The sequence below is a fragment of the Octodon degus genome, unplaced genomic scaffold (genome assembly GCF_000260255.1).
Source record: "Octodon degus isolate 3935 unplaced genomic scaffold, OctDeg1.0 scaffold00075, whole genome shotgun sequence".
NCBI lineage: Eukaryota > Metazoa > Chordata > Mammalia > Rodentia > Octodontidae > Octodon > Octodon degus.
In genome coordinates this window covers 3,824,531-3,836,906 of record NW_004524651.1, presented here as the reverse complement: position 1 = coordinate 3,836,906, position 12,376 = coordinate 3,824,531, and the positions used below count along the sequence as shown (strand labels likewise).

General features: G+C 43.6%; 1 protein-coding gene and 1 pseudogene across 1 annotated transcript in view; one reads left to right on the top strand and one right to left on the bottom strand.

Moving 5' to 3' along the window:
* The window catches only part of Colec12 (collectin subfamily member 12), a 176,476-nt gene that overhangs the window by 84,946 nt on the left and 79,154 nt on the right, over positions 1 to 12,376 (top strand). The window lies entirely within an intron of this gene.
* LOC105742811 lies at positions 1,351 to 3,127 on the bottom strand (annotated as a pseudogene).

Genomic DNA, 12,376 nt, shown 5'->3' with positions numbered 1-12,376 from the left:
ATTTATTTATTTATTTATTTATTATTATTATTTTTTAATCTTAAACCTAGAGGCCCTCAGATGAGCCTCTTCCCTGGAGCCTGAGCTGATATTCAGGCTTTGGCCAGGAGCCCAGAGGCCAAGAGGAAGTCCCAGCAATAGGAGAGATTGCTTAGCCAAGAAGTGGCATCAAGTGAGTCGTGGGATTCTTCTAAGATACAAGAACAAGGCATTTCATAAAAATGTCAGTGGCAGGCAGAGAGGCTTGACTCCTCTAGCAGCTTTGTGATGACTTGCTCGCTAGGTCTCTTGTCAGCTGCTGACCTGGTTCCTCTTCCTTTTCTTCCTGTCCCGTACAGCAGATAATCTCATCAAACCCCATTCTGGTTAATGTTTGAATCACTTTATGAGCCAATGTGTGATAAGTACTTCATCGCCTTCCTGGTGCTCTTGACTATTTTAGTTTGCTTTTGCTTTTTGATGAAACAATCCCCAGAGAGAGGATTTGAGGGGTGAGGATGGGGATCACCATATGTAAAATGTCAGGTTTGCATTTTTACCCTTTTTATCTTTGTGTTTCTTTAAGAAAAGAAGAAACTATGCATTGGAGGATCAAAGAGTTTTAACTCCACAAATATTTTATACATATCTACTACCAGGACGAGTATTCACTGATGGCAGTGAAAATCAGTAGCCTAGCCTGGAATTAGTGCTATTGACGATCATTTCTTTTTATTTTTTTCTTCAGCTTATTTGAAGCCTAACATATTCAGCACCAGAGTATTGAGTAGTTGAAGAAAGACAGATGTGAATTACAGAGTAATTAGGTTCATATGTCACTTTGACAGGCAACTGAATAAACCTCTGTATTCCTGCACATTTAGCCTGAAAACCTGGAAAACTACTGGTTCCATTCTTCTTCGTTCCTGAAGAGCCACTTTTCTCTGGCGAAGCACTGCTGCTTGCCAGAGCCTTACAGGAACTCCTGGAAATCTAAATGTAAGTCCTTTTACGTGTCAAGAGAAGTTACCAGATAAGAGAGCCCAAGACAGGAGGGGCAATTTCTACAAATAAATCCATTCTGTAGGTTTCCACTATAAGGGAAACAAGTGTTAGTGTATCTTTAAGCAAGTAATTACAGAAGTAATTAAACAAATTATAATTCAGCTAATCACATGCAGGAAAACAAGAGCACCCCATTGTGCAAGATGATTTGTGGTCCCCCTTTTGGGGTTACTCCCTAGAGACTGGAATTTAGGGGGCTGGAATTAGCTTTGTGAGGATTTGATATTTAGTCTTATACTTAGTGCAGGAAGAATAGGATATCACAGCAGGATAAAGAAAAGGCAGCAGTGAACACAGTTAGAAGACCTAGGTAAGAGCCCCAGTTCGGCCACTGCCTGGTTTTGTGACTTCGGGGTTGCCATGGGGCCTCATGGAGTTGCTCTCCTGTAACCAAGAGGCAACATTAATTCCTCTGCCATGGAAACTGTCACTGTCATCAGGTGCTATGAAATTGTGTTAATCGATGCTCATTACCTTGGCTGTTTTCTATGTAATTCTGGTGAAATTATCAGAACAGTTTGTGACAGTAGTTTTAAGAGGTGCAAAGAAATCATGGGTTATCCTGTGCTGCTGTTAGGAAACCACTCCCCTCCATCTCCTCCTTAGTCACTGGAAACACTAATGCAATCTGAATTTTTATACTTGTGTCATTTCAAGGCTGTTTCATTAAGTGCAATTATACAGTGTGTAACCTTTCATGATTGGCTCTACTTGAGTATGTTTCTCCAGAGATTCATTATGATTGTCCCATGTATCAGTATTCCATCCTTTTTAGTTAATAAGTAGGATTCCATGGGATGGATGTAGCGCTCACACTTTGTTTAGGTACTCATCCATCCGAGGATATCTGGGCTGTTCTCACTTGGGGGCCATTATGAATAAAGCTGCTGTAAACGTTTGTGTATGAGGGGTGTGTGTGTGTGTGTGTGTGTGTGTGTGTGTGTGTTAGCATAAGTCTTTTTTGGAATAAATGCCCAGGAATGCAATTGCCAGGTCATGTATTAGTTCATGTTGACTTAGAAACTTCCCAGCCTTCAATCCCTGGTACCACAAAAAAGAAACTACCCAGCTTTTCTAGACTGGCTGTGCCGTTTTACATTTTCACCCTCAGTGTAGGAATGATCTAGGTTTTCCTCATACTTTCTAACAGTTGGGGGTGTCATCATTCTTTATGCCGTCATTCAGATGGGTATGTGGTGGCATGTCATTGTGGCTTCCATTTGCATCACCCTAAAGGCTAAAGTGGTGGGAAGTTTGTCTGTGTGTGTGTGCGTGTGTGTGCGTGCGTGCGTGTGTGTGTGTGTGTGTGTGTGTGTGTGTTGGTTGGTTGCCATTTATCATCTGTGGCAAAGTGTCTCATCTTTTGTTCTGATGGAATCATTTGCTATTTGCTGTTGAGTTTTTATTTGCTTTGTTGTTTAGTTTTGGAAGGGCCAGGGCCAGCTCAGGATGAGCACTGGAATCTACTCCAAATTCAAAGTCACTGGCACCAAGCCCCGGCATGGCACCACCCTCGCCAGCCAGAATGGGAGGACTGATTAGTGCACCAGCCAGGCTGGGCGCAGGAGGCACTGTCACCAGATGAGAACCGGCGCCATCTTTGCCACTCAGTGTGTTCACAAAGGCTGTTAGCTTCTCTGTGTTCACCTCCTCTTCCCCAAAATTGATAATGTCAACATTCACTTTCCCTTCCTTAAGGCATTTAGCCAGTTTCACCAAATCTTCCTCATCGTCCTCCACAGGGCTCCCCACAAAGGCAGCGATGCGCGACTTGTGGTTCTTGCCCTGCCTGTGCTTCAGAGCCAGGTGGGCCTCGCGGACACCAGTGCGGGAGGTGATCCTGCCCTTGGGCTGGACCGTGCGGAGCTTGGAGAAGATGCGGCTGGTGTAGGGGGTGTAGTGGACACACTTCACAGTCAGTGGCCAGTGTGATGAGGCCCACGTTCTCAGGGTTGCTGCGGGTCTTTGAGTGACGTATGATGTTGACAGCATCCTGCTGTGCCTGCAGCCGAGTGGAGAGGAAGTCGCCATTGCGCATACACGCACTGTTGTCCACACAAACCATAGCACTTTCCATCACCATCTTGCTGCTGTCCTCTCTCACGACCAGGCCGGTCAGTTGGTCGGTCTGTCTGTCTGTCTCTCTTTCTTTCTCTCTCCTTCTCCCCCATTGTTATACTGGATTACATTGCTTGATTTTCACATATTTGAAGCAGCCTTGTAACCCTTGCTTATCCTTGGCTCTTCATAGCACATAATTTTCGTCTTTATTTATTTATTTATTTATTTGTGTGTGTGTGTGTGTGTGTGGCCAGCTCAGCCCACCAGGGGGCGGGGCTGGCTGGCATGTGGTGCTGGGGGATTGAACCGCGGTCCCTGTGCTTTGCTAAGCTTGTTCGAAGTAGGTGCTTTAGACCACTGAGCCATCTCACCAGCCCCCAATTTTCGTCTTTTTGAGACAGGTCTCACTATGCAACTCAGGCTGGTCTTGAGCCCCCCCCCCTTATGTTTTTTTTTTGGGCAGAACCGGGGATTGAACTCAGGCCCTTGCGCTTGCCAGGGAAGCACTTATTCCACTGAGCCATCTCCCTGGCCCCCATTGAGCTCCCTTTGTAGCCCAGGCTGATCTCAAACTTGCAATAATCCTCCTCCCTCAGCCTTCCGAGTACTAGGATTACAAGTGTGTACCATCAACCCCAGTTTATAATTCTTTTAATACTATATACTATATTGAACTGTATTTTGTATTTTGGGATCTAGTAATATTTTGTTCAGGATCTACCTATACTCAGTTATTTTAATCTGTAATTTGGGCTTTTGGGTATGTTGTTGTTTGATACTGTCTTTGGCTTTGATCACACAGTAATGGTAGCTTCTTCATCAGCTCAGAAATTGTTCCTTCTCTTTACCGAGATTATGTAAAACTAGTTCTAACTTAAATATTTGCTAAAATTCTTGGGGAAAACTAACTAGAATCCACCGTGGTTGCAGAATACATGCAGAATGTTTCCAACAAGCTAGATTTCATAAGATTCGTCTGGATATGGCCTGTAGTGTCACGCGTCCTCTGGGTGCTTGGAAAGAAGGTGTGTGCTGCAGTTGTGAGGCGAGTGTTCTACACATGGCGTTTAGATCCGGCTGACAGGGCTGAGTTTCTCTCTGTCCTTGCTGGTTTTGTGTGAAAATAGTTTTCAACCAGTTGTTAAAAGAAGGAAATCCTCTAGCTTTTAATTTTGTGTTTATTTTCCCTCTTGCACCAGATTTGATTTCCCGTTTCACAGCCGTGGTGTTTGCTGTATACCTGTTTTGCTGTCCCGAGTTGCTCTGCTTCTCGGTGCCTGGCCCCGTTGTCAGCATGTTGTGCCCTCTTCTCTGCTTGTTTGCTTTGAAGTCTACTTCAGTCTGATATTACTATAGATATTATTTCCATTTTACTTTACTACTTCTTCCACCATCTTCCTTTCAACTCTCCTATAGTGTTCAATTTTAAATGAACTCCTGACAGATATCGTACAGTTGAGTCATGTTTTCTAATCTACGCTGCTGTTCATCATCTTTAAATTGGTTTATTTAAATTATTTGCATTGAATGTAGTTACTGGTATGTTAGGGTTAAAGTCTGTTGTTCTAATTTTTGTCATTGTTCTCCTTTGTATATCTTCATTTTTCTTTTTCTTTCTTTTTTTTTTTAAACCTTCCAGTGGGCTACTGGGATATCTGTTAGAATTTCCTTTCAATTTTTCCTTGATAGTTTTTAGTGTGTCCCCTTGCATAACTTTTTAAGTAGCTGCTTTAAGCACCACAGTGTAGACCCGTGAACTTACCCTCACCTTCTGCAGCTGGGACTTAACCAGCTCACATGAAGTGTGGAAGCTTTACTTTCTGTTCACTTGATTCTGCTTAAGTATTTCATCTACTTACATTTAGAACCAGATCAAACAGTTTAGAAGTTTTGCTTCATCACCAAGCATAATTTAAGAACTAAAGAGGAAGACTTTCTTGCATTTGCCTGTAGTTTTGCTTGTGCTCTTCCTTCCTTCTTGTTTTCCTGAGATTTCTTCTCTCCCGTTTGCTGAGCTTCCTTTGGCTGATCCTTCAGAGTGCATGGCAGGGCCCTACCGATCATCTCTTAGTTTTCTGACCTCTGAGACTTTCCCTTTTCGTTGCTCAAGGGTGTTTGCTGGGTAGAGGGTTCCGGGCTAACAGTTCTCTTTCAGCGCTTGAAAAATATTTTTCCAGTTCCTTCTGGATTTTGTATTTTCTGATGAGAAAGCCACTGTCATTTTTGACGGGCTTTGCCCTGTAGGGGAAACATGTCGTTCCACCTCGGCTGCTTTCAAAATGTTTTCTTTGTCCTTTATTTTTACGAGTTTCATTATGTTGTGTCTTTACTTTTTACTCGTCTTCTGAATCTTCAGGTTTATGTCTCTTACCAAATAAGAGAAGATTTCAATTCAAGTGCTGTTCTAGGTCTTCGTCCTTTCTCTTCTCTTCAGGACTCTGATGATATTTTTTATTTTATTTTATTTATTTATTTTTTTTTTGGTGGAACCGGGGATTGAACTCAGGCCCTTGTGCTTGCCAGGCAAGCGCTTATTTTACTGAGCCATCTCCCCAGCCTCCTCTGATGATATTTCTATTCCATTTTTTGTTATAATCTCACAGTCCCTGAGGGTCTGTTCATTTTCTTTTTAATCTGTTTCCTCTGTTCAGATTGGTAATTTCCTCTACTCTATTTTCCAGCTCACTGGTTCTTTTCTTATTTCCTCCATTCTGTTATGGAGCCCTTCCAGTGTACTTTTGACTTTGATTGTTGTGTTTTCAAGTTCTAAATTTCTGTTTGGTTCTTTTTGAGGTTGTCTATCTCCTCTCTGTGATGTTCTCTTCTGCTTCGTTCATTTGTTCGAAACATTTTCATACTCTCTCATCAGCGTGGCTTATCACAGCTGCTTTGCAGGCTTTGCAGGTAATCTTAAAATCTCCATCTTCTTGGTATTGGCATCTATTGAGAGTCATTTTTTATTAAGTTTGAGATCTTCCTGTTTCTTGGAATGATGAATTATTTTAATTGAAACCAGAATATTTTCGTATTATGTTATGAAGTTCTGGTTTGTCTCTAAACCCTTTATTTCAAGCTTTCTATGATATGAATTCATTAGGGGCAGGTTGAGCCTTGGGCCTCACCTCCATACTGTGGAGGTAGAAGTAGAATTCTGGGTTTCCTCGGTTCTTCCACCGAGAAGGCATCAGTTACTGTCTGTTATTGTGTCCTCTTGATGGGTGGCGCCGGGTGGTACAGCTCCCCAGGGGGCCACTTCGACAGCCCAGCGGCAGTGGCCTTTTGTTACTCGTAGGAGTAAGTGAAGAACCTGTCTCTTCCCTGGGCTCTCGGTGACACCCCACCTTACTACGATGTGTCCAGGGTAGCAGCCGAGCCCCCTGCCCCGCCCCATGCTGTGCTGGCATGGGCGGAAAGGAGACCGTAGTTTATGCTGTGCTGTTTGGCTGCAATAGAATGTTTATTATTAAAGTTTTCTGTCATGTTGTGGCTCTTAGATCTCTACCCAATCTTCCTTCTCTACCCCTCTCACAGTCTTCTGTTTGTTGTACTTCTGTACTTAGCTAGAGGAAGAAGTATGTTCGCTTCCTGCAAGTCCTGGGGCTCTCCTGGTTAGTCAGGTGGGGTTTTCAGAATTTTGTGAGTGTGCTATACCACTTACCTCAGCCAGGACCGCAAGCCTCCTGCAGGAAGCATTTACAAGTCCTCCAGGACTTACGTGAGACAGGGGTCTGCCACATGCCTGGCACTGCACACACACTCTCAGCTCATCCTCAGCAGAAAGTCAGGGAAGTGTTATGGACCCAGGTTCCCTAGGGGAGGAACTCAGGCTCAGGGAATCTATTGCAGCCAGCACCGGAGGAAGCCAGCCTTGTGTGCATGCCCTCCCCATTCTGCTTAGCTCAGGGAGGACAGAGGTGACCTGTCCTGCCGTTCGGGCCTGGGAACGGGACACTGTGCAGCCCCAAGACGGTGTCAGGCGGGCAACACACGTTCCACCAGTGGTGATGCGTGTAAGCATAGGTGCCTCGCTCCTGGGGCAGCTGGTACTTACAGTGAGCAATTAACAGCTATCACTGGATCCCATTAGCAAACACGTTAACAGCGGGGTTTGTTGTTTTTTTTTTTTTTTTACTAATTAAGTTTAGTGGTACAATTTAGATACCCACAGTGCTCATGGTCATCACAGGGAATTTGTACCTGCACCTGATCTATCTTTTATTTATTTATTTATTTTTTAGTAAGATAGCTATTTATGGCCTCTTGTCATGCCACAATGTTCTGTGCATATACCACTATAATTAGCACACCCTCTGTAACAGGCAAAATTGTACATCAAATTATATATCGTATTACCTGATTCTATAAAGATGTAAAATGAAAATGATTTATCGATTCCTCTTAACATTCCTAGCAATTCAGTAAGAGATACAAGGCACAAAATCTTAGTAAAATAACACAAGAGCAGTAATACTCTTTAAGTAATACTCACTTAAATTTAACTTGTCATAATTTGTTATGAATACACAAAGACAACAAACTTTTATTGTGGTACCAGGGATTGAAGTCAGGACCCTGCACTTGCCAGGTGAGCGCTTATTCTACTAAGCTATCTTCCTGGCACACTTTTGAAACATTGTATTTACTAAGATTCTGGCAACCGCTTTTATGTAACAAGCTACAGCTTACCAGGTCTGCCGCTCAACTTGTTTGTAAGTCTCCACTTCAATATGAAGCTGTTTAAAACAAAAACTCAAAACCTGCTTTTCACATGCTAAGTATCTTGGCAAGGGTGTCATTAAACAGTGACGAACTTGAGACAGTACAAATAAGAGTTAACAAAATCTGAACATTGCAGCCTGAACATTCATACAAAATAAATAAATAAATAAATAAAGTAACTATCACTGGTTACATAAAATTCTCCTGACTGGTTGAAACTTAGCAGTACAAAACATGCATTTTAGAATCTTTAGCTATTAAGTTCAAAAAGTGCCGGTGTCTGTATGAAGCAGCTCCTCTCCAAAGCCCAAGTATGGTCAAAAATTAACTCAAATGATATAACACATTCTAAAGCTAAAAAACATTTAGGTTTTGCAAAAAGGAGAAAGAAAAGAAGTACTGTTCATATAAATCTTCTGAAAGCTGCCTGTCAGAAAGTGAGTCAGACAGTAAGGATAGTTTAAAAAAGAAAAAGAAGCTGAGGAGATGGCTCAGTAGAATAAGTACCTCCTTGGCAAGTGCAAGGGCCTGAGTTCTATCCCCAGTTCCGCAAAAAAAAAAAAAAAAAGGAAAGGAAAAAACAACAACAACAAAACATTACCTAAAAAAGAAAAAAGTCAAAGGATGAAACGGGGGGGGGGGGGGCGGGGTGGCGGGGAGGGGACATTAAAGGACTTACTAAGAAAAGAAAGGTGTATCGTGAAGATAAACCTCCTTCGTCTGAGTCCTTCAGAGTCATACCGAGGAGGTCTGAGCAGAAAAGATGAAAAGCAGTGAAGAACCTGGTTTATCTTGATGCCTTGTTTTTTCTTACTTCCCAACCCTCCCTTCAACCTCTCTTCCCCTCCTTGTTTACAAATGCTTTTTTTCTTCTTTCAATTTTTCTCTTTTTTTCCCCCCTTTTCTCTTGCTTTCTTCCCCCTTCCCAGTTCCCCTTTCCATTGAACATTTTTTTCCTAATTCCCAATAGCTGTCGTACATTTTGGTCCTTGTTCACGCTTTCGGCGTCTCACACCAGAGGAACAGCGTGGTGGTCACACGTGTGTCTGATTCATTCCACTTGCGTGTGGGCTCAGTGTTCACAGACTGACCGTATTCCGGTATCATGGCTGAAGCTGTGCCCTCGATGAGCTTGCGGCATTAGTTCCACGTGTCAGTTCTAACAGATGCCTACAAAATCATATGCAGAACATCTCCCTGGCACACTGGACAGGGATTTGCTTTTGGGGTGAGGAGAAATTTGCTTGAGAGCCTAAAATATTTCATGTAGAATATCCAGGTAATTTTCCTTTCCGTTATAAAAAAAAATAATTGATTCTGTTTAAAATAAATAAGCATGTAGGCGGGGCACACCATCATTTCTGGGTGTGAAATATGTGGTGGCCAAAGTATTTCCTATGGAGCTCTGTGTACAGAGGTCAGTTTAGACCTATTTCCTGGAGTTGGAGTCTGAGAAATTATCTTTTTGTAAGTTTATTTTTGAGACAGAGTCTCACTGTATAGTCCAGGCTGGCCTTGAACTCAGTATGTAGCCCAAACTAGTGTCAAACTCAAGGCAGTCTCCTGCCTCAGCCTCCTGAGTACTGAGACCACAAGCGTGTGCCACCCTGCCCTAAAGTGATAATGTTAAATTTCTCTTCCCCTTCCCTTATACTTTCTTTTTTCTTCCTTTTTCCTCAAAATTTGGCAATAATTGAACTACCTGAAAGGTTTCAACTTTAAAACAATTGTAAATAATTCAGCCTTAATCTTACATTCATTCCTTTCCAAGTTCAAAATAGGGTATATTTTCTATGCCCTGTTTATAAGCACAGGAGTTTTTGTATTGAAAAAAATGCTAAAGGACGTGCAGTATGATATTTATTGAAAACAGACGGAATCACGTGTGTGATGGATGTTTCTGATTCAGGTTTTAGTCAGACCTGCTTCCTGGTGGGTTTTGAGAAGAGGGTGGCTCTGTAGGACACCTGACGGAGCAGGGCGCTATGCAGACCTTGTACTAATGTATCACAGGGATCTTTACATCCGCTTCCCTAATCAGCACCCTGGAAACCACAGAGGTTAAATAATGCTCGTGCTAAAGCTGAGATTGAATCCAAACCCTGTGTCCTTCTCCGGACACTGTCACCACATCATATCAAAACCCAGAGATGTTAGCCTAACTCCTTTCTTTCTTTTTGTATTTTAGGGAAGGGTCTACAGATGTTCAGGGTCTCAGTACTAGATCAGATTCATAGTGATCCACCTGTTTACAGCCTCCCAAGAGGTGGGATTACAGGTGCGCGCCACTACACCCAATTGCCATCTCAGTGCGACCCTAGGGCAGGGCCGGCACTGCAGGCCCTGGGGACCAAACACCCAGCTCCTGTGCCTGCTTGCAGGCACTTTAATCCACTGAGCTATTTGGCCAGCCCCTAACTTCTTTCGTTCTAAACCAGAGTTACTGACAATTCGTTTCCTAGGTTGGAGCCAACTGTATTCCTTCTCGCTGTGAGTCATAGCCATCACTCATCTGGGCAAATCAGAATCACCTGGGGAACTTTTTAAAAATATAAATGTCAGGCACCGCTCCCCAGAGATTCAATAGTTGGCCTGGGGTGGGGTCCAGGCAGCTATTTTTAAAGTCCCCAGGTGGTTTTGATGTATGGCCAGGGTCAATGTGCTGGGCCTCACTGTGTCCCTTGTCCTCTTACATCCCTTCCTTAGGGGCCCACTTTCTGTGTCAACTTGACTGGTTGTGGGATACCTAGACCTCTGGTTAAGCCCTGTTCTGGGCATGTCTGAAAGTCTTTGGGGTGAGGTGAACGTTTTGGCTTGTAGACTGAGTGTAGCAGACTGTCCTCCCTGCAGCAGAGGGGCACTGGCTTTTCTCTTGCCTTTGGACTCAAATACTAGCTCTTCTTAGGTCTTGGCCTTTTTGGCTTTTGGACTAGAACTGAAACTTGATCAACTCTCCTCATTCTGAGCTTGCCAGCCGAAATCACATGAACCAATTCCTTAAAAGAAATCTCTTTCTCTCTAAGCATGCAGCCTGTGCTTCTGTTTCTTGGAGAACCCACGTGACCACACACTTCCTTTCTAACCCAGATGTCTAGACACCTCTGCTATCTTATGGTTTTCACAGTTCATATTCTGAGATGTCACTGAAGGAGGCTCTGATGCAGCCTAGAGGCACGCCCCCTCTTTTCCATCCAACACAGTGTAATACAGCTGACGGAGAAGAAGAGCCTCAAGAAGCTCAGGTCCTCGCCCCATCATCGCCTCAGCCAGCTCGAGCCTGACTCAAGTCACCTGCATGCCTGTGGGGCCAAGCTGCATATGACCTCGCCACCAAGCCACAGCCTTGCTATGGGGGTCCCGTCCCTGGGAGAGCTGCGTAGGGAGGGCGAGCACCCACACTCACTCACCATGCCCAGTTGTCCTTTCTAGACTCAGCCACTATCTCCTTTGGGTGCCGACCATGTAGAAACTGGAGTCTGGAGCCCAGCACTGAGAAAGGAGGTGATGACTTAGAGACAAGAGGAGGATGAACCAAGTGGGGTGCCGGTTGGTTCTAGAGAGCACGGAGGGCCAGGTGCATGCCTGACGCCAGTCCCGGGAGTGAGCAAGCACCATGGAAAGGGGCAAGATCAAGGTCAAAAGCTCCCTGATGTACCAGAGGAAAGTAGGAAGGGTGAGGTGAAGAGATGGGAGGTAAGTCAGAGTCTCCATACCATGTACCTGCGGCTGGTTGGTGATGACAGCCATGCCTGGATCGTCCTAGTTGGAAGCCCTGTGTGGGAGTGCTCACTTTCTATTTAGTTTGTATAATCCCATCTTTAGACCTGCTGAATAGGCACATGTGGCTTCATTTTGTCTTCTGAATAATTTTATTCAATAACACAAATTCATGACTTTGTGAAAAAAAAATCTTGGTTTATAACCCCGCAATATAGTTCCCCCCAAATTGCTACCACATAGATAATATCACTTTAAAATTTTGTGTTGCTAAAGTAATTTTTAATTCATTCTAGTGTCTTCTAAAAAGGCAGAGGAATGATATTCATGTTTTACCATTTTTGTCTACATTTTTCCAAATTCTGGAAAACAATTGCTCATCAACAAACAAAGCCACAGGAATTATTCCAGTTCAAGAAAATAAACAGATTTCACGGGCGCACCCACGTTCACCCAGCAGTGCTTTCATCGAGAGACGAAACCAGCCTGTTGGTGGCATGAGGATAAAAAGCATGAGGGTTTCTGTTTCAGCGTCATTTTCTGATGGTTTTAGCCATCTTCATTTTGCCTTAGAATAAAATAAATAAATGAGGAATACATTTGAGAAAGAAGGAAAATGTCCTGCGTTGGATGTTGGATTCAAGAGTAGCCCAAGGAGCCTCTTCAGCTCCTTGAGGACCACGGGTGTGCGAGGACACACAGAAAGCCGGCCCACCCTGTGTTCAGGTGGCTTTGGGAAAAGCTGCCCCGTGACCTGGCGAGATGGGCCGTGGAGAGAGTGTAGCCATTCTAGTGTATAAACGATCATTTTTCTCTTGCTTTGCTCAATTTGGAT